We start from the raw sequence: 27,439 nt of genomic DNA, 5'->3' as shown, positions 1-27,439 counted from the left end.
GACAATACCTGCTCAAAGAGCGGCTCTAGGGAACTAAAATGGATATCTTGTCTAACTTATTAATTTGTTACATTGTCATCCGGCTGCGGCCTTTTATAACCAATAAGCCTTGCATATGCCCACTGAGGCACGAAGGCGAACGGGCCTGAGCCTACTGCGCCCATTTTGCAGAAGGACAAACTGAGACCCGGATAAGCTCAGGGAGTTGTCTGAGGTTGCACAGTGCGGTGGCGGTTGAACTGGGGACCAGCTCACACGACAGCGGCCTGTCAGAACTAGCTCCCAGTTCCAGGACACCCCCCAACCTTCCAGGATCCCTTAGGGGCGGGCTCTTAAAGCCTCTGACTCACTCCCCCCACCTTACTTTTGGCCCCGCCTGAGACCCAAAGTGAAGGGACATAACTATCTGCAACTTGAGGGGTGTCCACAGAGAAGTTTACAGGCTTGGTCCCTTCCTATCACCCAAAATACCGGTTCTTTGAACTCCAACAAGAAGAATTTGTCTTTCAACACATTCTGGGAGACACTTTACCCTTTCTTCGGTGGGATTTTTCTACTCTGAATTCAGGAGTTGCTTTACCTTAATCTCCACCCCGACTCCACTTGGTTTGCCTCCCGCTGTTTACTCCTATTGCGGAAGTCGCTCGGGTGGAGCTCTACGGACAGTAGCCTTGAGTACGTCTTTTGCGTAGTTATTTAACTGGCATTCTATTCAGGCCAATGGAATGACTGGGAGCCCAGGGCGGGTGGGGCGGAGGACCAATCAGAGCCGTTGGCGGGGTGTGGCTGCGTCCCAGGGCGGGGAATCGCGTAATGGCGGACACGGACCGGGCGAGCGCGGCTGGGGGCGTAGCGCATTGAGGGGGGTCCGGCTGTGTGGCAGCTCGCTAGGCGGTCGGCGGGAGCAGGTCCCGTGCTGAGATAGGGTGGCTGGCCGGCTATTCCTGTCTCTGAGGGCAACTGCGCGAGGCCAGGTGAGCAACAAGTCCCCTTGGGCGGGCCCCGCTGTGAGGCGCCGGCCCCACCTGGGCCGCCCCTCCGGAGCCGCGCAGAGTCCAGGGGGAATGGGTGCCGCACCTCCTGCTGCGACTAGCAGAGACCGGCCAGCGGCCCGCGGCGGATGGCGTCTTAGTTCATCCTGCCCCCCTCAGGGAGTGGGTGCCTCGGAGTCCCCAGCGGGTTCGTGAAGGGGCCTGCGAGTCTGTGAGACTATGGAAGTGTCCCGGCCTGACCTGGTTCTGTCCCCAGGTCGCTTTGTGATCGTGGGCAAGTCACTTCCTTCTTCGGGCCTTAGTATCCCCATTTGTAAAACGAAGACTGTCGGCAGGAGTACCTGTTTGGGGAAGTTCTTCCGAGGATGAGCCTCGGTTTCTGTCCCGGATCTTGCAATAACTGAGGTGCTCGTCAAGGCCCCTGCCTGTTAAGTCGGGGAGCGGCGGGTAGAGCACCCCACGTGCAGACTGAGGAGGAGAGTTGGCTAAACGGGCTCTTTCGCGAAGGCGGTGGGTGCTCCCCAGACCGTGATGGATGGGATGGGATGGGGTTGGGTTCTCTGGGTCCTCCAGCAGTCGTAGAGCCCATGAGATGGGGAAGGTGTCTACCCTTGGATGTAGAATCAGAGATGAGGAAGAAATCCTTGGAGCTTCTTGGAGCCAAGATTGGAATTTAGGCGCAGAAGTCAGGAGGAGGAAGAGGGAGAAGAATATTTATGGTGCTCCTACTGTGTGCCAAACCTTGGTTAGGCAAATATTGTTGTTTAATTTTTACAACTTCCCTTGAGAATTTGCACAGAAGGAAACTAAGTTTCAGAGAACCCAAGTGACTTGCCCAGGACCTCTAATAAAGTGCAGTTTACCAGTGTGATGGTGTTTCCTCTGGGAATCACTGGGTAAGGGGGAAAGTCATTGCCTACTTAAAAGACAGTATTAAGGAAGTTTACATTGTCACAGACTTGGGGAGAGGTCTGGTCCCAGACTTCTGGCATGGAGACAAGTAGGGCCTTGATCTCTGGATGGTTAATTATAAGTTCATCCCCTTTGTTGAGTATGTGAGTTGAAAAAGTCTAAATTGTCAAAGTCATTTTGAAGTGTGTCAGAACTTCAGGGACTCAGTTTGAATTCATATTGGATGTCCTGTAGAAGAAAGTTTCATCAACTCTTGGTATATAGACTTGAGTTTTGGTTCACTGTGGTACCAGCCCAGTGTCTTTTTCTCCTCCCCAAGAAGGCCATGTTTTCTTGGAAATGGAGAAGTTTTCCCATTTATTAGTTCAGATTTCACTGGATTCTGTGGGGTGAAAGGCTCAACAGCCTACCTTTGATTAAGCATAATGTTCCTTTCTTTGTTGTTATCTGACTTTTAGATGAGAGAGAGAAGACTGTGGACTTGGGGTAGGCAGTAGTTGGGTACCATAAATACAGCTCTTAATTTTTCTAAACGTCAGAACTTTGGATTAATTAAAATGGTAGGTCCTGCTGTGGGTATTGTTCTGATATGTCAGTGGTGGGGAAGAAAATTGGGAGAGGAAGTTGCTAAGAAAGAGGGCGTTTCTTAGCAGTGGAGCCAATATGTATTGTCTTTGTTTGAAATTCTAAAACCAGAAAAGCAGCAACTAAAGGAGGAAGGAAGGAAAGAACTATGAAACTTTTCTTCCTGTTCAAAGATCTTTAAGAGCTGTTCTTGCCTTTATTCATGTTTGAGGCTCTGCTTTCACAGAAAAAGTCCATTCTAATTTGTTGGACATTCAGAAATTGTCTTCCACAGTGAAATAATTTAAAATCTTAGCCTCTGATCTAATTTTTTTCTTTTTGTGATTCTGGGGATTGAACCCATGGCTTGGTGCATTCTGGGCAAGCACTCTGCCCCTGAGTGGTTGCATAGCATCCCTCTGATATAAAGTGGTTGCATAGCATCCCTCTGATATAAATTTTTGAGAAATCAGAACATTTTACTGAGGAAGTTATCGCTGAAGATTCATTTTTCTCAACGTAGTTACTATTTCCAATCTTTACCTCTGTTTTAACTGTGATTTAAATTAGTGAATTTCAACCTAGGAGGAATTGATTTAGATATCAGAAGATGCAAATGCCACCATCACTTAAAAAACATAATGGTGTTTTGCTTTTTGACAGTCATTTAAAGTCTTTTTAACCTGTGTGGTGGCATACGCCTGTAATCCTAGTGGCCTGGGAGGATGAGGCAGGAGGATTGTGAGTTCAAACCAGCCTCAGCAACTAAGAGAGGCCTTAAGCAACTCAGTGATAGTTGCTTAAAATATAAAAAAGGGCTGGGGATGTGGCTAGTGGTTAAGTGCCCCTGGGTTCAACCCCTTGGTACCAAAAAAAAAAAAAAAAAAAAAAGTCTTTTTAATGCTTTGTTTTCCAGGATTGTGTTTGATAGTTGTTAAGACATTAGATTTGCTGCATGTCAAGATCTACAGTCATTCTCAGTATTAGTTATATTTTTTATATAAGATGATTTAGTCTTAATTAGTATACTAGTCCACAGTATGTTCAAAACCCTAGTCCACAGTATGTCATTCAAAACCCTTGTCTTAAAAAAAAAAAAAAAAAAAGTCTTGGGACCAGATGTGTGTCTTAATTTAGAAAGTTTGGAGATTTTAGTAAAGAAATGTGCAATGTCTACTGTGTTAACACTCCAGAGAGGTCTAGGGCAGCACCTTGTACTCAATCATATTACTATTTCAGGAGTAAAATGTTTAAATGCTCACTCTAACTGGGATAAATATATATTATAAATAGTTTCATGTCATGTTTTGCTACCACATGAATAATGAAAAAGTTGTTTTTCACAGCTTTTTGAATTTTTGAATCAAAGGGAAGGGATTGAGTACCTCCATAAATAAAGCTTATATGATGAAAACAAAGGAAAATATTGTATAACCATGTTAATTTCAAAGTCATGAGTCCTAAAAATAGTATTACATTTTTTTGGTTTGTCATGTAAAATTCTTATTCCAATTAAAATAAACCTGATGTTAATTTTTCCCTAACTACTGGTATTATCCTTTTGTTGTTGTTGTTGTTTAATGATGCTGGGGATAAAACCCAGGGCTTCATATATGCCAAGTAAGTGCTTTACCACTGATCTAGCCCTAAAATATATCTTTAGTACTCTCACTAAAGATTTGAGATGCTAAAATGATACACTCTGCCTCTTTTTTGTTGGTGCTAGGGATAGAACCCAGGGTCTTGCACATGTTATCACTGAGCTACATCCCCAGTCATCTCTTTTATAAATAGTAATTTTAGGGTCTTTGCTCATAATTTTTTTTATAACAATTAAAGAGAATTGTATATTTTTGTATCTGTGTGATTCAGAGAAAAATTAATCAGGTGAGGATCTATAGATTAATGTTTACAAAAATTTTTTTTTTCTTTTTTGTGGTACCAAGGATTGAACCCAGGGTAATGCACATGTTAAGCAAATGCTTTATAACTAAGCTACATGCTACATCCCTGGCTCTGCTTTTCTTTCTTCTTCTTTTTTTTTTTTTAAGATGGGTCTTGCTAAATTGCTTGGGCAGGTCTCAAATTTGCAATCCTCCTGCCTCAGCCTTCTGAGTAGCTGTGATGATAATGTGCACCAGCAGAACTGGCTATGTTGGCAGAATTTTAAAGCTGATATTTTTCCTTTCAGGGGGGTCCTTTAGTTTGAGGTAATCACTACTAAATGGAATTTAGGTCAATTTTTTCTTTATTTTTAAATTTATGAAGCTTCCATAATTTGCACATCTTGCTGAGGAGTTTACTAACAAATATTTAATTTAGCAAAAAAATTAACATATCTCCTTTTAAATTTGTGCTGTATGAGGAACTCATTTACTAACCATATGAATTTGGATATTTAAGTGACCAAGGACTTCCATGAGCATATTTTAAAGGTTTAGGCTACTCTTACCTTTTCTCAGACACCTGTACTGTTGAATGAGATTGATTGGTATTGCTGGAGATTGAAGATTTATTTCTTCAACCCTATGAGCTGGATGTGGTGGTATACTCCTGTAATCCTAGTGACTGAGGAGGCTGAAGCAGGAGGATTACAAGTCTCAGCAATTTAGCAAGGCCCTAAGTAACTTAGTAAGACCCTGTCTTAAAATAAAAAAAAAAGGACTGGGGATGTAGCTCAGTTGTAAAGTGCCTTTGGGTTCAATCCCCAGTATTGGGGCAGGTGGAGAAGAAGCAGCAGCCCCATGACAAAATGTATTTGAAGAATTCTGTCCTTCAAGAAATCACAATGGGGCTGGGGTTGTAGCTCGTTGGTAGAGCACTTGCCTAGCATGTGTGAGGCACTGGGTTTGATCCTCGGCATTGCATGTAAATAAATAAAAATAAAGGTTCATTGACAACTAAAGACATGTTTTTAAAAAGTATAACAATCTTTTTTTAAAAAATATTTTTAATTGTTGATGGACCTTTATTTTACTTATTTATATGTGGTGCTGAGGAGCGAACTCAGTGCCTCATACATGCTAGTCAAGTGCTCTACCACTGAGTGTTGTGTTAAAAAGTGTAACGATCTTACAAAAAAAAAAAAAGAAAGAAAGAAAGAAAGAAAAGAAATCACAATGCCACTTGGTTTGAGACCTCAATTCATCCTCCTACTTGGGGTGGTTCCTTGTTTCCTGAGAATGGTTACTTCACTGTCTGGGAGATAGAAAGGGTGTGGAACCTATCAGGAATTGCAAGTGGAGTAGGTGTATGATTAGACTAGGAAATAGGAACAATTGTTATCCAGACTACCCAATTTATTCTATTTCATAAGGATTGATAATATTGCAAAAGAATTACAAATTGGTGGACTAACATTCTGTTATGTTACTCTGTTGTGAGTATGAGTAAATTCTTGAAGACAGGTACTATTTTTGTATTTTTTGGTATTCTGTAATGCCTAAAGGCCAGGACTTCAAACTTGTCTTGGTTATCAAATTTTTCTTTAAAAAAATGTGCATATCTGCTGGGTGTGCATACCTTAATCCCGGTGACTCCAGAGGCTTAGGCAGGGAGATCACAATTTTGAGGCTAGCCTCAGCAATTTAACAAGGCCCCAAGCAACCTAGTGAGACCCTGCTGTAAAATAAATAAATTAAAAAAAAAAAAAAAAAAAAAAAAAGGGCTTAGGAGGTAGCTCAGTGGTAAAGTGCCTCTGGGTTCAATCCCTAGTACCTAAAAATAAATAAATAAAAATAAAAAATGTGCATATCTCTCATGGGAGCCCTGGCAGTAAGTACATAGCTAGGGTTGAGAATCATTGACATCGCAAATTGTAAGCACTCAATAAGTCCCCCCCCCTGCTCTCATGCAGTACTAGGGATCAAACCTAAGTCCTCACACACATGCTTGGCAAGTGCTGTACCACGAAACCATATACTTAGCCTCTCAAATATTTTTTGATTAATTTGCTATTTTCCCTGACATGAGTTACATAGGGTAGAAGAGGACCCAGATTTTTTGTAAGCTAAGATAGCTCTCCAAAATATCTACACACATCAAACGGTTGGTAGATCTGTATCCATAGTCATTTCACTGTTGGCTACTTTGCTAGCATTACCACCTCATGTTGTAACTAGGCAGGATTGGATGCAGTCTATGTAAACAGGCAACTGAAAGTTTTGTTTCCTTCTTGGTTGTTGGCCTTACTAGAATTGACTTAGGGCAACAGTAACTAAATTAGGAATAGGTCTAAATGCAGAGTTCTTGGGTATTGAAGGTAGACTGCTGGACACCAGTGATGCCAAAGGAAGAAATGGAAAGTTGTAATTTGCCTGGATCTCCAACACAGCATAATACAGGGAACATAATTGACACTCCATAGCTTTATGTTGAGTAAAGAAATGATTGGTTCCTTGTTTGGGAAGAGAAATGTAGGCTATGAAGTAAGGTGCTTCTTACTCATCCTTAGAACTGTCTAAGAGGTATGTTCCCTGATGCTTTTCCCCAGGAATAGTTGAGTGCTTCCCTTTTATGTCTTCTTTGTTAAAGCATTTATCAGACAGTCAAATCTGATATCAGACAAATTATGAAACTGCCTTACCTAAGTTCCTTAAGAGCAAGAGAATAATGTTCTTTTTTGTATGACCAATGCACAACACAGGATATGCACTTAATAGATGCCAATAATGCTTAAATTATGGCCTCTGTTTTCTTCTGCTTCATTTAGTTGGCTCATCTTTCTTTCATTTCATGTAAGCAGCATCATGGGGTCTATCTACTAGATGCCAGTAGCACCCACTCCCCTAATTGTGACACTCAAAAGTGTTTCCAGATGTCATATGAACCCTGGAGGACAAAATTGCACTTTTTAAGAACCACTGTATTAACAGGGGTAAAGGTGATGGAGTAAAAGAAAGGAATATGAATGTCCTCAGATGTGTGCTCTCCTTTATTCCTTCTGTCTGGTTATACAGTCTCTTGTCACTAACTTTGGATAAGAAAGGAAAATGAGGGAAATCAGAAAGTGACACATTTAAAATAGGCCCATTATTTTCATTCTGTTCAAATTTTATTCAGTTTAAATATATTAGAGCAGTATAGATAGCTGAATTTTTTGTGCAGATCTATGTAAATTCAATTTCTGTCACTGATTAAGATTAGATGGAGTAAAGATTACTTTTAGAATATTACTACCTTGTGGGCTGAGGTTGTGACTTAGTTGTAGAGCGCTTGCCTATCATGTGTGAAGCACTGGGTTGAATCCTCAGCACCACATAAAAATAAATAAATAAAAGTTATTATAAAAAAAGAATAGTAGAATATGCCTGTGATTCCACAACTTGAGAGGCTGAGGCAGGAGGATCACAGGTTGAGCCTTAGCAACTTAGTGAGACTCTAAGAAATTTAGCAAGACCCAGTCTCAGAATAAAAAAATAAAAAGAGCTGGGATGTTACTCAGTAGTAAATCACCTCTGGGTTCAATCCCCAGTACCCCTCCCCCACCAAAAAAAAAAAAAAAAAAGACTACCGTGTACGAATTACTTTCTCAGAAGAATTCATGGCTGAAAAGTTTAACATCTAAAGAATAACAAGTATTGCTTTTTAAAAAGAACTTGCCAGGACTTGTCACAATTTTTCTTTGCTAATTTTGAGTTTCATGAATAAGATGTTTTTTGATGTCCTTGTATAGATACTTTGTAATTCTAAAAAACTAGTTAGCATGCTAACTAGTTAGCATGCTTTTTTAGTTCAGTGTTTTTTGTGTCAGGTAGATTGGTCAAGGCAATGGTCCTTTGAGTATTCATAAATTAATGACAAGGTATTAATGACACTTGGGAACTTCACTTTCTTTTGGCCAGCTCTCTACAGCATAGTATAATCTTTCATGTCTTAGTCACTGTTAAGGTGAAGTTGAATGAGTGTTATTTTCCTGTTACATTTGAAGTTATGAATGGTATTCTAGAGAATTCAAATGTATAGTTATGAATAGTATCTCAGAATAGTTACCATTTATGCAAATGAAATACATTTCTTAACTTAGAAACCAAACAGAATTGAATTAGAACAGAGAATAGAAAGAAGAATCATTGAATGCTTGCAGAGAAAATAATGTTCAGATATAGAAGTATCTCAGAAAAATTTGCTGTTCATTATGAGTTCCAGACTAATAAAAATAAACAGTTTTGAGATTGATAGGAAAGGGTATTAAACTTTGCTTGTGGTTATTTCTTTTCAAGCTCTGTTTTCCTTTTCTGGTAAAATACGGAAGAATCAGAGATACATTCTCTTAGTTGTAAGATTAATTCCAGTTGAGCAAAATTAAATTTCTTATTTTTAAACTATATAGAAACCCTTTTGGGAAAGAGTAGTGTGGTTCCTTTAGTTCCAGTTTGAGTAAATATGTGTGTATGTACATGCTAACTACAAACATGTATGATATGACTTGTGAAATTTAAACTTTGTAATCTGCATAGCCAAGTAACAAGAGTAATTATTTTAAGTATTTAGAATTGAAATCCTTTGTTCTAGCAAGTACTCAGTCTAAAAAACCTTTTCTCAATTCACCTCTTGAGAAATTAAATGTATAGAAGGTCTTAGGCCATGTTCATAGATATTCTCTTCCCTTCACCATTGGGAACTATGTAGTCCTGATGTCAAAGGCATCTGTGGATTCCTGAGAGATGGAAGACAAACTTTGCCTCTCACTTTACTTTTAAAGCTCCACTATTCAGTGGATGATAATTTGCAAAGCACAGTGCTTCCACTTTGATATATATCATTAGTCAGTCCCCAGCACTTGAGATAAATTATGTAGCTATAGTTTATAGATAAAGTAAATTGATTTTGTGAGATTACCACAAAGTCACTCAACTGATGAATAGCAGATTTTAGGTCATTTTGTTAAAATGAGATTTTTAAAACATTAAAGTTACATACAGTGAAATGCACAAAAATGCAAGTTTATAATTAGATGTTTAGCAAATGTGTAGCTAACTGGCCAATCAAGAGAAAGAGCGTGCCAGGTGTGATAGTGCATGCCTCCAGTGACTTGTCAGGCTGATGTAGGGGGATTGCAAATTCAAAGCCAGCCTCAGCAACCTAGTGAGACCTTGTCTCAAAATAAAAAATAAAAAAGGGCTGAGGATGTGACTTAGTGGTTGAGTGCCCCTGGATTCTATCCCTGATGTGTGTGTGTGAGAGAGAAAGAGAGAGAGAGAGAGAGAGAGAGAGAGAGAGAGAGAGAGAGGAGAGAGATCTCATTTCTTTTTTGTTTTTACATTGGGGATTGAACCCAGGGACATTTTGCCACTGAACTACATCCCCAGTCCTTTTTTATCTTTTATTGAGATAGGGTCTGAACAAGTTGCTGAGACTGACCTTGAACTTGTGATCCTTCCTCCTCAATCTCCCAAGTGACTGAGATTACAGGTGTATGCCACCCTACCCTGCAAGTGAGAGCCTTTCTATAACTCTCCAAAGTTCTCTCGTGACCCTTTGTAGTCAGTCTTACTTTTTTTTTTTAAATATGTTTTAGTTGTAGATGGACACAATGCCTTTAGTTTATTTATTTATTTATTTTTTATGTGGTGCTGAAGATTGGACCCAGTGCCTCACATGTGCTAGGCAAAAGTGCTCTACCACTAAGCTACAACCCCAGCCCTCCACATCTATTTTTAACTTTGATATTTGCATGTAATGTATTTCCCTTCTCTAATATTTATTTATTTTAGGAATCTCATTGAAATTACAAAAGTAATATATGCTCATTGCAACAAATTACACAAGCAGAAGTGAATAAAGAGTGAAACTTTACTTAAATTTATTTTTGTTTCTGCATTTTTCCAATTACAGAAATGAATGTTATTTGTAAAAGGAAAAAAAAAAATTGCTCAATTCAGATAATACCAAGCAGAGAAAGAGAAAAAGAATCACCTGTCATCCTACCAGTTAACTTTCTTTTTTTCATTCTGGGTATTGAATCCCACGGGCGTTCTACCAGTGACCTACATCCCCAGTCCTTTTTATTTTATGTTTTGAGATGTGGTCTTGCTCATTTGCTAAGGGCTCACTAATTTGCCCAAACTGGCCTCAAATTTGCCATCCTCCTGCTTCAGTCTCCTGAGTTGCTGGGATTACAGGCATGGACCACTGTGCTCTGCACTAATTAACATTTTGATGCAATTTCTCTTTCTTTGCACTTTGTTTACCACAGCTGAGACCATGATATAGGGCTTTTTAGGTTTCCCTTTTTACATTAGCTTTATCCTATCCTTTATCAGTTCTTGTTATTTCCGTGTTCATGCTTGGAGACACCCTACATCTGACTGTCTAGCTGCTTGTAATCTTGACTGACTTGGATGCATCAGGCAACATTTGTGAATGCTTACTCTACACTTTATCATTGTTACATATCCAACAACGAGCATTTCTCAACAGAGGCAGTATTGCTCTGTTTAAAGAGTATAGATTCTGACTGGGTGTGGTGGTCCTTGCCTATAATCCTAGCAACTTGGGAAATTAAAAGGGCTGGGGATGTAGCTCATTGGTAAAGCACCCCTGCATTCAATCCCTAGTGCCAAAAAAAAAAAAAAAAAAGTAAAAAGAACTGGGTATATACCTTAGTGGTGAACTGCCCTTGGGCTCAACCCCCAGTACCTAAATAAATAAATAAATAAATAATTCAGAGTATAGATTCTGGCTGGGCATGTGGGTATGGTGGCATCCCCCTATAATCCTAGCAGTCTGGAAACTGTGGCAGTAGGATGACAAGTTTGAAACCAACCTGGGCAAGTTAGTACGACCCTGTGTCAAAATAAAAAATAAAAAGGACTGGAGATGTAGCTTAGTGGTAGAGCATCCCTGAATTCAATCCCTAGTACCACTGGGGGCAGAGGGCGGGGAGTATAGAATCTGGAGTCAGTCTCCATCTAGGTTTTCCTATAGTATTCTCTACTTACACTAGCTCTGAAGCCTTGGATAAATGATGCAACCTCTTTTAGCTTTGGTTTTCTCATCTGAAAATGGGGTATCTTATTTTACTGCAAAATGCAGAGCATCCCTCAGAGGAGTTGTTAGAAGGAATAACCGATATTGTTAGTTCAGTGCTCAATAAATTCTCCATAATTTTTATTATAAATTTTAAAACGGCAACTGGGTATGGTGGTACATACCTTTAATCTCAGCTACTTGGGAGGCTGAGGCAGAAGGGTTGTAAGTTCAAGGCTAGTCTGGAAAACTTAGGGAAACCCTTTCTCAAAATGAAATAAAAAAGTCTGAAGCTGTAACTTAGTGGTAGAGTGCTTACCTATTATGTGTGAGACCCTGGGTTCAATTCCCAGTACAGCAAAAAAAAAAACAAAACAAAACAAAAAAAAAAAAAAAACAAAGAAAGCAAGCAAGCAATGGCATATTTGGTCAGACACATTATCTAGTCCAGAATTCTATGTCTTTTTCTATTCTTTTCGCACTGTGAATTGAACCTAGGGACACTTTACTACTGAGTTACATCCCCAGTCCTCTGCACTTTTTTTTTTTTTTAATTGTTGAGACAGGGTGTTGCTAAGTTGCTAACACTGACCTTGAATTTATGATCAGCCTGTTTCAGTCTCCTGAGTTGTTGAGATTACAGGTCTGTGCCACTAGGCCTGGCTTGTTTGTTTGTTTATTTATTGGTATTGGGTATTGAATCCAGGGCCTTGCATGCTAGGCAAGGGCTCTACCATTGAGCTACATCTTCAGCCCACCTTTTTGTATTAGGGATTGAATCCAGGGACGCTCAACCTCTAAGCCATGTCCCCACCCCTTTTTGTTTTTTATTTTGAGATAGAGTCTTGCTAAGTTGCTGAGGCTGACTTTGAACTTAGAATCTTCTTGCCTCAGCCTCTCAAGCTGCTATGATTACAGGTATGTGCCACTGTGCACCCTCCCTTTTTAAATGGTGAAAAAAATGTATATTCAGAATTAGACATTGGATTCAGTTTAGATGATCCCAGTTTTGTTGATAACATCCAAAGCGTCATAGTCAGGAGCCAGTTGAACAAATGCCTTCTTCTCTCCATCAGGCCCGATGGAGGTATTAATCTTGGCCACTTTAATGTCATACAGTTTCTTTAAAACCTGTTTGATCTAGTGCTTTTTGACCTTTAGGTACACAGTGAACATAAATAAGTTTTTGTCTCTGTCTTTATGGCAGACTAGTTGATCAGGGGAAATTTGTGATGGCATAGTGGTCAAGCTTGTTTCTTTGAGGGTCAGTCTTGCCAGGATATTTGGGCTGTCTCCTGAAGCAGTGTCTTGAGCCCCAGAAGTGGGTGACATGCAGATTTTGTGTGTGTGGGGGGCGGGCTGTGGATACTTTTCAGTATGCTTTTTTGGCCTTCAAAGCCTTTGCTCTGGGTTTGGCTTTGACTTTGGAATAGCCAGGAACTTCCTTCTTTATCTTTAGCACCATCTTGGTTAAAAGGTAGCCGTTTGTAGGGTTTTGTTGGGAAGGCATGAAAATATCAGCTTCAAAAGTTAGGACTTTGGGGCTTAGAATTCATGATTTCTTTTGGGTGTCTCTCTTTTCTTCCCATCCTCTTCCTTTCTCCCTTCTATTATCTTCTATTCCTGTGCTGGGGATCTAACCTTGAGCATGCCAAGCAAGTGCTCTGTCATTGAGCTACATCCCAAGGCCTTCTCTTGGGAGTTTGTTATGGAAATGTTATCTATGAATGTATCCATACTATCTTTGAATTACTTTTTTTTTTTTTTTTTTTTGGTGTGGTGCCTTGTGCATGCAAGGCAAGCACTCTATTAGCTGAGCTATAATATCCCCAGCCCTTAGTTTTTGTATTTTATACTCTTGACCTAAATAATGATCTTTATTACTTTTATTTATTGGATAAAACAGTAAACTGTTATTTATTTTTATTTATTTATTTGTTTTTGCCATACTAGGGGTTAAACCCAGGGGTACTCTATCAATGAGCTACATCCCCAGCCCTTTTTATTTTTTATTTTGAGACAAGCTCTTATTAAGTTGCCCAGGCTGTCCTTTGGACTTGAGTTCCTCCTGCCTCAGCCTCTTGGGTTGTTGGGATTACAGATGAATGTTACCACGCTGGGCCCTTTTTACTGGTCTAATAAAAGCAATAGCTGGTGTTTGGTGAATGTGTGCTGTTTGCCAGGCAGTGTGCTTATCTCCATTCTCACAGCAGTTACTCAAATTAGTTGTTTATAGAAAAGAAAGGCTCACAAAATTAAGTAACTGGCCCATTGTCACACAACTAAACCAACTGGGACTAGAATTTTAAAAATCTTGTCTGAATCTAAAACCTGGACTTAGGCCTCCTTCCCATCCTTCCCATTCCTTTTTTCTTTCTGATGAACCTTCTGATGCTAGGCAAGTGTTCTACCACTGAACTAAACCTCTATACCCGATCATTGTTTCTTTAGATTTGATGTAGAAGTTTCTGCTATTTACACACACTCTTTGCTTCATTTTAAGTATACTTTATATAGCTATATCTATCTATATTTTAAAAATATCTATTATCATACAGAAACTCCTCTGTCCTTTGATCTTTTCAGATATCTTTCTAGTCCTTCTCTATTTTACCTTTTCTGTGTTAAGGTGACCACAACTGCACATTCTATTCTAAGTACAGATACACTTTGATTTGTACAAGGATAGGATAATGTGTTCTGTTTTCCAAGCTTTCATAATAACACTAGCATTTTGTTGCCCTTTTGTATCTATAGTCAGGATACAGTCCTGGAATTCTGAACCTCCTTCCCTATGTTGCAACAGGTAGCTTTAGAGCTCTTCACTTGATAATTATAGTTTGGACTATTTTTCCACTGCTGCATTACCTTATTTTTATCTATTTGGAAACTTTTTTACATTTCTGGACACAAAAAATCTTACACCTTCATATTTCTGCCTGTAACTGTAGTCATCTGCAAACTGAGAAGATTTCACTAGGTAGTTTTCTTTCTAGATAATTCCTAAAAATATTAATTGTGATAGTTCAGTCATAATATCTGGGAGCCTGTTTGTTTATATACTTTGTCTAGGGAAGGGACTATATCACAACTTTTTTTTTGTTCTTTTTGGTACCGTGGATTGAACTCAGGGGCACTCAACCACTGAGCCACATCCCCAGCCCTATTTTATTTAGAGACAGGATCTACATTGAGTGGCTTAGCACCTCGCTGTTGCTAAGGCTGGCTTTAAACTCACAATCCTCCTGCCTCAGCCTCCCGAGCCGCTGGGATAACAGGTGTGCGCCACCATACCCACCCAGCTCACAACTTTTTTCTGTTTCTAAATGAATTTTCTCTCTGGAGGTAAAGATAGTCTATTTGCTGTTGTAGCCTTTGGAAATTTTGTTTTTTATTTTTCTTCCTGCTCATTTGATTCTCATTCTACCATGTCTCCTCTGCTCTCAGGTGTATGTATATATTACTGGAAGCCTTGCAACTGTAGGTTCTCTCTAAGCCTTTATTATATTAAACATTTAACAACAGAGTGATGTCCAGTATTGGATTACTGATTTATTGAATACTTCCTGTGTGTCAGTTTCTAGAGATGCAGCTCAGTGATCATGAGAAACAAGGTCCTTGCTCTCATGCGATTTAGACAATAAGCACGTAAATAAGATGTTAAAAGATTGTGATGTGTTAGAAAGAGAATAAGTCAGATGCTATAATAGAGAGTAATGGAAAAACTTTCTCTGAGAGGGCAAAAAACTGAAACTGAATGAAAATGAACTAGCCAAATGAAGAGATGGGAAGGAGAATTCTAGTTAGAAGGAACCATAAAAGCAAAGGTGTCAAATCAGGAAAATCCTTACCTTATTCTGAGAAAATGGAAGCTCACTGTGACTATTAGTGAACTGTGGTGACCCAATAAGTGATTAGAGAGAGAGTAGGTAGGAGCCAGATGTTTCAAAACTTTGTAGGACTGATAAAAAATATTCTTTTACCCTGCCCTCACCCCCATTGAATCAGGGCCTCCAGCATGCTAGGCAAGCACTGTACCTCAGAGCTGCATTACTAGCTCCCCACACCCCCTTCTGAGACAGGGTCTCCCTAATGTTGCCCAGGCTGGCCTTCAATTTTCAGTCTTCCTGTCTCAGCCTCCAAGTGGCTAGGATTACAAGCATGTGTCATCATGCCCTGCAGTTTTGTAAGTGTGTGTGTGTGTGTGTGTGGTGCTGGGGCTCAAATCCAAAACCTTGTAGCATTCTAGGCAAGTGGTTTCCCTCTGAATTACACCGGTATTCTTGTAAGTTGTCCTTTATTTTCTTGATCATGCTCTTCAGAGCATGAAAGTTTAAAATTTTGATGAAAGTCTAATTTATTTTTTTCTTAGGTTGCTTCAGTTTGAAGTGTCATATATAACTATTTTTTAGTCTATGACCATGAAGATTTCCTTCCTTCCTTTCTTTTCTTTCCTTCCTTCTCAATACTGGGGATTGAACCCAGGACCTTGCATAAACTAGGCAAACACTGGGCTACATCCTTGCCCTTTTTATTTTGAGACAGGGTCTTGCTGAGTTACCCACGCTGACCTCAAACTTCTGATTCTTCTGCCTCAGTCTCCCATTTAGCTGAAATTACAGATGTGTGCAACTGTACCTGTCTACCTTTCTTTTCCTTGCTTATTACTCTGGCTAAACCTCTAGTACAGTTTTGAACAAAAGTGGTAAGAGAGGACATCTAGTCTTGTTCATGATCTTAGGAGGAAAGCATTTAGTGTTTTACCAGTAAGTGTGATGTTAGCTAATGAACGAATGAATTTATTTATTTAGTTTTTATAGTACTGGGTACTGAACACAGGAGTGCTGTACCACTGAGCCAAATCTCAAACCCTTTTTATATTTTATTTTGAGACAGGGTCTCACTAATTTGCCAAGGCTGGTCTTAAACTTGAAATCCTCCTGCTTTAGCCTCCTGCGTCACTGGATTACAGGCATGTATTACTGCACCCAGTCTTTTTCTTTTTGTTTCTTTTGAGAAAGCATCTGGTTACATTGTCCAAGCTGGATTTGAACTTCTAGGTTCCTGTGATCATTCTGTCTCATCAATGCACATGCCAGTGTTTCCAGCTAGCTGGGATTTTGTTGTTGTGTTGTTGATGTTGTTGTTTGGTACTAGGGATTAAACTCAGGGGCACATAGTCAGTGAATCACATCCCTGGCCTTTTTTATTTTTTATTTTGAGACAGGGTCTTCAAGTTGCTGAGGCTGGCCTTGAACCTTGGGATCCTCCTGCCTCAGCCTCCTCAGTTGCTGGGATTACCGGTGTGTGCCACTATACCTGACCTGGAATTTTTATTTTTATATTTTGTGATCCTGGGGATTGAACCTAGGGCTTAATGGATACTAGACAAATACTGCACAACTGAGCTATACCTCAACCCTTTTTAAATTTTATTCTGAGGGGCTGGGGAGATAGCTCAGTTGGTAAAGTGCTTGTCTTAAAAGCACAGGGCCCTGGGTTCAATCCCCAGCACCGCAAAAAAAAAAAAAAAAAAAATTTATTTTGAGATAGGGTCTCACTAAGTTGCCCATGCTCAAACTTTCAATTTTTCTGCCTCGGCCTCTGAATAGCTAGGATTATAGGCATGTGCCATTGTACCTAGCAAAAGTTACTATTTTTTAAAAAACATAACCATAGTATTTCATATTTCAGCATATATCCTGTTAATGTTCACACTTCTAAAATCGTGTTGTCTTTTCCTTCACCCATGCCATCCTTTCTCTCTAAACTTTTGGTTTATTTGAATCAGGTTTCAAACAAGATCCATGCATTGAATTGGTTTCTATGGCTTCTAAATCTCTTTTAATCTGTAGATTGTCGCACTTCTTGTCACTTGTATTTTTGTTGCTTTTGCTACTGTCAAAGTAACTAAGTTGTTCTGTAGTTTTCCCATACTGGACTTTGTTAATTGAATAGAACATTATGTTCCTCTATCCATTATATTCTTTGTAAACTGGTTAGATCTAGAACAGTGTTGTCTAAGAAATATTAAAGCTTTAAATGAAACTTAGATTGTTTAGTTGGCACGTTAAAAAGACAAAAGGAAACAGGAACTGTGTTTTCATAATTGATTTAACTTAGTAATTGCAAACTTATCTCTTAACATGTAATAATAAAAGGTGATTGGGCTGACGATACAATTCAGTGGCAGAGTGCTTGTCTAGCTAGGTTCAATCCTCAGCACCAGAAAAAAGTTATTAGTGAGCCGAACATGATGGCATATGCACGGGGGAGTATGCTTATTATCACAGCTACTTGGGAGGCTGAGGCAGGAAAATTGCAACTTGGAGTCCAGCTTCAGCATCTTAGTGAGACCCTGTCTCAAAGTGAAACGGGTTGGGGATGTAGCCCAGTGATAAGTACCCCTGGTTCAATTCCCAGTATGGAAAAAAAAATTATTAATGAAATATTTTAAGTTTTTTTTATACCATTCCTTTGAAGCTTGATGTTTTGCATTTATAGCATATCACAGCTGTTTTAAGTTCTCAATAGCTACATGTGTGTAGTAGCTACATGTTGGACAGTGTACCTCTAAAGGATTTACCTGAATGAGGTTCCTGTTTTGACAGTAGTACTTAATAAGTGGTCCTGTATTTTTCCTTAAGTAGGTTTATAATGTTCAGGTGTCTCTTTTTATGTTGTAAGTGGTCATGGGTGGTGATTATCTAGATCCAGGATTTTATTAGATATCTGCCAAATGATTATATTTCAGTTATATCTTTCTTCCCTGGTTTTTATGTAGAATACTTCAAAAAAGAATAACCCTAACGGGGTGCGGGGCACATGCCTGTAATTCCCGGGACTGGGAAGGCTGAGGCAGGAGGATCATGAGGTCAAAGTCAGCTTCAGCAAAAGCGAGGTGCTAAGCAACTCAGTGAGACCCTGTCTCTAAATAAAATACAAAATAGGGCTGGGGTTGTGTCTCAGTGGTTGAGCGCCCCTAAGTTCAATCCCTGGTACCTGCCCCCAGCCCCCTGAAAGAAAAGAATAACCTTTCCTTATCAACTCTTTGGTTACTGTGAGGTTTAATATGTGTAGGAAAAAAACAGGATAAATACTTAATTCATTCCTTTTATTTGTTTATTTACCAGTTTTCAAAATGATGAGTTGGTTTCCTGATATGCTCAAAGGGGACCAGTGAATTCTTTTGAATTTTTAAAGTATGATTATGAATTTTTGGGTTTTAATATATTTGATGTATTATAGTTGTAGTTATTCTTACAGATGTTCAGTTTGTGCCATCTTAGATCAGTGAGAGGCTCTTCAAGTTGTCTCCGATTCCTTTTGGCATACTGCAGTTGTCTTTACAAGTGTTCCTTGATTTTTGGTATGATGCTTCACACCCATCTTTATATGTCCTGCCCTTTCCTCAAAGAACTCTAGATCTTTGAGTGGGGTATTGTATATAGAGACCACATTACTGGCTCCTTCATTTTGTCCAGTGATTTAACCAAGGTTACACAAATTTAGTGCCATAATTTGCCATAGAATCCTAGCCCTCTGGCTCTTATTTCTATACTATTGACATTTTCTATTCCTTCTTCTACCTAGTTTCTAGGACAGGTAGTTTAGCTATGTTTCAGCTTCTCCTCTAGACCATCAGGGAGAGATGGGTTTTGTGGGTCATTGTTGAAGGTATTAACAAACCTCATTAATTTGAGCTAATTGGGGGAAAACAGTGAGAATGTTGTATGTTGTTTTTCTTTAGATGCAGCTGTTACTTTGAGTTCATAGAGTAACAGAAACTAGGCTAATAGTGTTACCAGGTTATTTTGTTAGGTAGAGGTCCTTGTACCTGGTTTAATGAATAGCTGAGAATGATGTGCAATTTAACTTTAATTTATGTAAATTAGACTCTTGAAATGCTTAAAAACAGCTCATTAAACATTTCTCCCTGCAATCTTATTTGCACTGTTTTCTAAGTCTTTACTAGAGTACAGAGGTAAACTTTAGCTCAGATCTGAATTTATCTCATTTCAAATGTGTGGAGTCTATATTAATAATGTATAATACAATTCGAAGAAGTTTTGAAAGATAATTTGAGAAAGTGCAGAGGAAGAGCATCCAAAAGTCAGACATCTGGCAGTTTCAACTAACCAGAATGCAATTCCTTGCATCTAAAAGTAAGCTGAAAGTGTTTCTGAGTAGCAAAGAGCTTTTGGAAAGCTCCTTCACTTTATCTCAAAAGTAGCATCACCCTAGGGCCTCACTCATCTGTGGATTTTGAGGCACAGAGGACCCAGGTGTGTAAAGGCTGATTGTGTTGCCTGTTGACTCTGTGACCTGATCTCCTTGGGTCTTAGTTTTTCTCTAATGAGGCAGTTAAAATTAGGGGTGGTAGAGAGGTAGCTTATTGGTAGAGCACTTTCCTAGCATGGTTGAAGCCCTAGGTTCAATCACCAGTATGGAACAAAAAATTAGGGGTGGTAATGTGTTTTTTCAACCTCACAGACTACTTAGGAGATTCAAATTGATTAATTACAAAATAGATAGTTATTGTATTTATTGAATTAATGAGAGATGATATGAAAGTCTTTTTAAACTAGCTTTGTGTGACCATAGCATTATGAAAATAATATAGATACACTGATACATTTTAGTGATCAGAAGATGACAACAGGAGTAGATTAAAGAATTGTGATCTGTACAGAACTTTGCAGCCATTTTACTGCAGAGCATACAACCCTTACACCCTAAGAACCCTGTCAGCATCATGTTTTTTTGTTCTTTATTATTTATTTATTTATTTATTTTTAAATATTTTTTTAGTCGTCAATGGACTTTTATTTATTTATTTATATGTGATGCTGAGAAACGAACTCAGTGCCTCTCACATGCTAGGCAAGTGCTCTACCACTGAGCTACATCCTCAACCCTTTAAAAATTTTTTTTTGAGACAGAGTTTTACTAGATTGCCTAGGCCGGTCTTGAATTTATGATTTGTCTATCTCAGCCTCTTGAATAGCTGGAATTTCAGGTATGTTTGAACTGTGTGTCACTGCGCCCCACCCAGCACCACTGAGTCACCAAGGAACCAAGGAAAGGTTAAGTTATATTTATTATAGTTGTTTTTGTGGTGCTGGTATTATTAGTGTACTTTTTTATTTTTGGTACCAGGAATTGAACTTGAGTGCTTAACCACTGAACTACACCCCCAGCCCTTTTTATTTTTTATATTGAGACAAGGTCTCATTATAGTCACTTAGGGTGTCACTAAATTGCCAAGGCTAGCTTTGAACTTGCAATCCTCCTGCCTCAGTTTCCTGAGTCACGGGGATTACAGTGTACCACTGCACCCGGCTAGTATATACTTTGCTTAAGAAACAGTTGATATGCACAGTATATTTTACAGATTTTCTTAAGTGACTTTAAAAAGTAGTATCTTAAAGAGTTATTTTTTTTTAATCTGACAGTTCTATCTTGTGTAGAGTCTGTCATTCTCTAGAAGCAAAACACCTGCACTAAATGCCAGCAGCTCTTCTCAGTTCTCTATAACATTTACTCCTTAATTTATCCCACTAATCCCATGAACTACATACTGTTACTAGTTTCCATTTTACAGATGGGGAAGCTTATGTACAAAGAGATTCAGACCTGCCCAAAATCCTGAATTGAGGAAAAAATTGCCATAAAGAGCATTATTGCAAGCTGGGCATGATGCGCATACCTTTAATCCCAGTGACTTGGGAGGCTGAAACAGGAGGATAGCAAGTTTGAGGCCAGCCTTGTAACTTTATGAGAACCTATCAAAAAGGACTGGGGGTGTAACACAGTAGTAGAGGCTTCTGTGTTTAAATCTCCAGTCCTGCCCCTGCACCCAACTGCCAAAATAAAAAAGCATTATTATATTAACTGATAGTATTGATTGATTGATTTGATCGATTGTGACACTGGGGGTTGGATCAAGGGCCTTGCACATGCTAGGCAAGTGCTGTACCTTTGAGGTACATGCCCAGTCCCATAATTTGTAGAATTTAGACATGGATTTAATGTTAGATAATAGTATTATATCAGTGTTAAATTTCCTGTTGTGATAATTGTATTGCACTTTCTTTTTAGAAAATAACTCACTGTGGTATTTAGAGAAAGGGGCATGCTATCTGTAACCTATTATCCAAGTGTTAAAAAATTAGTAGTAAAAATAGGTTTGTGTGTATGTATGTATGTAGAGAAAAATAAAGTAAACGTGGCAGAGTATTAGTAATTTATGAACCTAGATGATGGGTGTATGGGAATTCTTTGTACTGTTATTGGATTTTTCTCAACAGTTTTAAATTATTTGAAAATGAAAAGCAAAACACCACCACCAAAACTTTCCTAAGGTCACATAGCTAAAGAATATATATAGCAGGGCTGAGGTTTGAACCTAGGCCATTTGGTTCCAGAATCCTTTTTTTTTTTTTTTTTTTTTTTTGGTACTAGGAATTGAACCCAGAGCTGCTTAACCACTGAACCAATGAGCCCCGGGGCACTGAGCCACTGAGCCACATCCCCAGCCTTTTTTGTATTTTATTTAGAGACAGCTTCTTGCATAGTTGCTTAGGTCCTCACTAAATTGCTGAGGCTGACTTTGAACTCATGCTCCTCCTACATCAGCCTCCTGAACCATTGGGATCACAGGTATGTGCCACCGTGCCTGGCCGTTCCCCCTTTTTTTTTTGGTTTTAATTTTTAAAAAAAAATTTTTAAGGGCTGGGGATATAGCTCAGTTGGTAGAGTGCTTGCCTCGCAAGTACAAGGCCCTGGGTTCAATCCCCAGCACCGCAAAAAAAAAATTTTTTTAGTTGTAGATGAAGATAATACCTTTATTTATTTATTTACTTATTTTTAAATATTTTAAAGATGTTGATAGACCTTTATTTTATTCATTTATTTATATGTGGTGCTGAGACTCGAACCCAGTGCCTCACACATGCTAGGCAAGCGCTCCACCACTGAGCCACAACCCCACCCCTATTTATTTATTTTTATGTGGTGCCCCACATGTGTTAGGCAAGTGCTCTACCACTGAGCCACAACCCTAGCCCTGAAACCATTCACTTTTAAGAGTAAAAGGAGCAGGGCTCACTCCTGTAATCCCAGTGCCTCGGGAGGGTGAGTTCAAAGCCAACCTCAGCAAATCGAGGTGCTAAGCAACTGTGAGACCCTGTCTCAAAATAAAATACAAAATAGGGTTGGGGATATGACTCAGTGATGACTGTTGTGTAGTTCAATCCGTAATATCGAAAAAAAAAAAGGGTAAAGGGAATACTGTTAGTAATCATTTTGTCTGGACACATTGGTACACACCTGTAATTCCACTTAGAAGACTGAGGCACAAGGATCACAAGCTTGGGATTAGCCTCAGTTATTTAGCAAGACCCTGTCTCAATAAAAAATAAAAATAAAAAGGGCTGGAGAGGTAGCTCAGTGGCAAAGCACCCCTGAATTTAGTCCCTAGTATTTAAAAAAAAAAAAAAAAAAAAAAAAAATTCTGGGACTATGATGTAAACCAGGATAAATGGAAAAATTTGGTTTTAATACATGTGACAGGACATGATCATTGTTTTATTTTAATTGAATTTTGCTTACCATGGATTTTTGTTTTTATAATACACATGCTTTTTTTCTCAGACCTTCTTCTGTACATTTTTATATTTTCTTCTCTTGAGTTTGGTAATTTTTATTTTTCCTTTCAGACCACTTGGAAGTATCTCAGTTTCCTCCAAGTCTGAAAAATACCAACAGGAGTTTCTGTAACAATTTTCCTATTTTAAAAAATATTGGCATTTAATCATGTGTAGTGGCTCATGCCTATAATCCTAGCTTCTTGGGTGGCAAGCTCAAAGCCAGCCTGGGCAATTTGGTAAGATCCTGTCTCAGAATAAAATGTAAAAAGGGCTGGGGATATAACTTAATGGTAGAGTGCTTGCCTTACAAGACCCTATGTTCAAGCCCTAGTACTATTAAAAAAAGGATGACGGGGGTGGGGGGGTGGGGGGGGTGGCGGGGGAGGAAATAGCAAACAATTGTCATTTAAAACCCTAAGTACTTATGGTTTAGATATTAGGTGCCCCCAAAAGCTCATGTGTGAGACAATGCAAGAAAATCTAGAGGTGAAATGATTGGGTTATTTGAACTTTAACCTAATCAGTACATTAATACGCTTAAAAGGATTAATTGGGTGGTAATTGTAGGAAGGTAGGGTGTGGGCTGGAGGAGGTGGTGAGGGGAGCTTGTCTCTCTTTGCTTCCTAACTGTCATGTCCTGAGCTGTTTTCCTCTACCATACCCTTTCACTGTGATCTGCCCTGACATTAGGCCCAGAGCTAACGGAGTTGGCCATCTATGGACTGAGACCTTTGAAACTTTTCCTCGTCTAACATTGTTTTTGTCAGATCTTTTGATCACAGGAAAATGCTGACTAAAACAAATACCTAAACATCTTTATTAACATGATATCTAAAAGGAGAGGAGCTGGTAAAGGCATCTGTACTACCAGATTGGCAAAGAAGTATAACTTCTCATAGGTATTTGGAAAAAATAGCCTTATTGTGTGGTACTGTTTTAATGTTTGTTGAAAAGGATTATACCAATCTCGAATCAAAGCTGTCTCAGTGATCTGTTGGCCAGGTAGTATCCATTGCCAGTCTTCTAATTGCAGTTATTTACAATAATGTTGGAACTGACTCCAGTTGGTGGCTGACCTGGAAAAAAGCTAGTATTTTTTGGTCAATCTCTAAATAAGCTTTCAAAATTATTCTAGTATAATCTACTGTGGATTTTTAAAGATCAAGCCACCTCTTTGTTTCTCCTTTTTCGTAAAATATGTATTGAACCAAGTGGGCATCCACTAAGGCAGGAAGGGGTGGGACAGAGTGTCAACACTGAAATTTTTTATCAGATAGTTTTCAGCCTATGAAATGTGTTTTTATATTAACAGTAGTCTATGCCCCATCTGTCCCCTTCACACCCCTCCCCTCCCCACTCCCCGGGCTACTGGAGATTGAATCCAGGGGCACTTTGCAACTGAGCTTCATTCCCAGTCCTTTCTGTTTTTAATTTTGAGACAGGGTCTCACTAGGTTGCCCCTGCTGGTTTCAGACTTGTGATCCTCCTGCCATAGCCTCTGGAGTAGCTGGAATTATAGATGTATAGCACCACTCTTGGTTTTACATTTTTATTTTTAAAAATAATGTGTATTTTGTAGTTCAAGATTGTTAAATTTCTTATTCCTTAAAATTCAGTAAATTGCTATATGTAAAATGATGGACTCTTTCTTTTTTTTGTGCTGAGGGTTTAACGCAGTCCTCACACATGCTAAGCACATGTTCTACCACTGAGTTATGTCCTCTGCCCCTAAAATGTTAGATTTTTTTTTGGATACTGGGGATTGAACCCAGGGGGCTTTAACCATGAGCCATGAGCCACATTCCTACTCCTTTTATTTTTTATTTTGTGACAGGGTTTTATTGAGTTGCTTGTGGTCTTGCTAAGGTGCTAATGCTGGCTTTGAACTTGTAATACACAAATTTAGATTTTTTAAAAATAAATTTTCTTGAATGAGAATGATCCATGAAACCATTTTTTTTTAAAATTATTTCTTCTGTTTAGATGTGACAGTAAAGTGTATTTTGACATATTATACATCCATGGAGTATTACTTCCCATTTTTGTGTTTGTACATGATGTGGAGTTATGTTGGTTGTGTACTCGTACATGAACATAGGAAAGTTATGTCCCATTCATTCTACTGTCTTTCCTATTCCTGTCCCCCTTCCCTTCATTCCCCTTTCTCTAATCCAATGAACTTTCTATTCTTCTCTCCCCCACCTTATTATGTGTTAGCATAACACACAATATGATCCACATATCAGAGAGAACATTCGGCCTTTGGTTTTTTGGGATTGACTTATTTCAGTTAGCATGATAGTCTCCAGCATGATATGGCACTTTACTGGCAAGTGCCATAGTTTCATTCTTTATGGCTGAGTAATATACCACATTTTCTTTTATCTATTCATCTGTTGAAGGGCACCTAGGTTGGTTTCATAGCTTAGCTATTGTGAATTGAGCTTCTATAAACATTGATGTGGCTGTATCACTATAGTATGCTGATTTTAAGTCCTTTGAGAATATGCTGAGGAGTGGGATGACAGGGTCAAATGGCAGATCCATTCCAAGTTGAAGCCATATGTTATTTACTTAATATTTTTGCAGTACTGGGGATTTAACCCAGAGTTTCACCCTTGCTTGGCAAGTACTGAACTACATTCCTAGGCCAACTTAATTTTTAAGTATCTTTATTTTCAAGGACAACTGCAAATGTCACTTGGATCAACCATTCACTAATCAAATTCACTTATTAAGATAAGACCTGTTTGGTTTGAATTTTGTAATTTTTATTTGGTATGGGAAAACAAAAAATACTGAACTTTTAGTAACACAGTATATGCAAAGGACTGTGGTAGGCACAGTCTCCTGTCCAGAAACATATTCTGAGAATTGTTGGGTGTGCGCCACTGTGCCCAGCTCCTCATTTTGTCTTAATAACAATAATTTTGCTAATCAATTTAAGGATTATTATAAATGCTGTGTTAATTAATTTGAAACCTTAGCTAGATAAATGTGGACAAACTTATAGCAAAAGATAACTTACCAAGATGATTCAAGAAAAAAAAAAAGTCTTTAGCTATTAAAAAAATTGAAGTTGTACTTCTCCCAGAGAAAAGATGATGCCCAAATAATTTTCTAAATGAATCCCATCAGAATTTCAAGATTCAGCCTGCAATTTTAGAAACATCTGTAAATTTTACTTTTCATGGCAGTTGTGCCCTACTTTAGGAAGGTGACTTTAAGATGGGTGTGTTGGCGCATGCCTGTAATAATCCCAGGGGCTCGGGAGGCTGAGGCAGAATTGAAAGTTCAAAGCCAGCCTCAGCAAAAGCGAGTAGCTAAGCAACTCAGTGAGACCCTGTCTCTAAATAAAATCCAAAATTTGGCTGGGGATGTGACTCAGTGGTTGAGTGCCTCTGAGTTCAATTCCTGGTACCTGCACCCCCCCCCACCCCCCACCCCCCCCCCAAAAAAAGAAAAGAAAAAAGTGACTGTTTACATATTCACTTCCTGGTCTTCCTGACATTGGTCTTTACTAAGAACTCCTAATTGTCACATTTTATTCTTTATTAGCTCCCAGTACCTTTCTACTTTTTTGCCTTTTGTCTGATTTTTTTTCCCCCTTCATAGCCAGCCAGAGTCAGAAAGAATCTTTCCATTGTTTAGAGGTTTTTTCCCTCCAGCAGATTCTATTCCTTTCTTTCCATTTATCCAGTATTTTATGAAGCCTCAATGGGTGACAGAAGAGTCATGTAGCACCTCAAGATTTAAAAAATAGTACCAAAAATAAAAAAATAAATAAAAGATAGTACCTTCCCTCAAAGAGTTTACAATCTATCCTGTTACAACTGTAATATGGAATGAATGCTGTAATATAGAGAAATAATAGAATGCTGTTAGAATAAGGAGCTTGACTGGGTGCTGTGGTCCACGTCTGCAATCCCAGTGACTTGAGGAGGATCCCAAGGTCAGCTTCAGCAACTTAGCAAGACCCTATCTCAAAATAAGAATAAAAAAGGTGCTGGTAACTCAGTGTTCGAATGCCCCTGGGTTAAATCTCTGATACCACACACACCCACAAAAAAGCAAGAATAGAGGTGAGTTTGACTATTTCTTCCTGTGGAACAGGGTTAGGATAACTTCATGGAAGCAATTACATTTGAACTGGGCAAGGAAAGATTAATAAAATTTCAAGAAGCAGGGAAGAGCAAAACAGAAAGATGGATAATCCTGAAAGTGGAAAATTTTTTGAGTAAAATCACAGGTGTTTGAGTGAAGGACCTGGGGAGCACATTGGAAAGGTGTGGCCAGAGAGAATCCTAAAAAAGAATGTTAGTGTCAGGTAATGAAAGACCTCAGCATACC

The 27,439-nt window shown here is 38.8% G+C and overlaps 1 protein-coding gene across 2 annotated transcripts in view; it reads left to right on the top strand.

The window, feature by feature from the left end:
- The first annotated feature begins 804 nt into the window (after nucleotides 1-804).
- Nucleotides 805-27,439, top strand: part of WASF2 (WASP family member 2) — a 71,752-nt gene continuing 45,117 nt past the window's right edge. The window contains exon 1 of one of the 2 annotated variants that reach the window (XM_079114767.1): nucleotides 805-974. The gene's annotated coding sequence lies outside the window, so the exon portion shown is untranslated. Of the gene's footprint in view, nucleotides 975-1,028; nucleotides 1,180-27,439 lie in introns of those variants that run through there. The other variant, XM_079114770.1, reaches the window with a different exon arrangement.

The sequence above is a fragment of the Sciurus vulgaris genome (assembly GCF_902686455.1).
Source record: "Sciurus vulgaris genome assembly, chromosome: 1".
In the NCBI taxonomy this organism is placed as follows: domain Eukaryota; kingdom Metazoa; phylum Chordata; class Mammalia; order Rodentia; family Sciuridae; genus Sciurus; species Sciurus vulgaris.
Note: the sequence above shows the minus strand (reverse complement) of the source record. Positions and strands in the feature narration are given on the sequence as shown.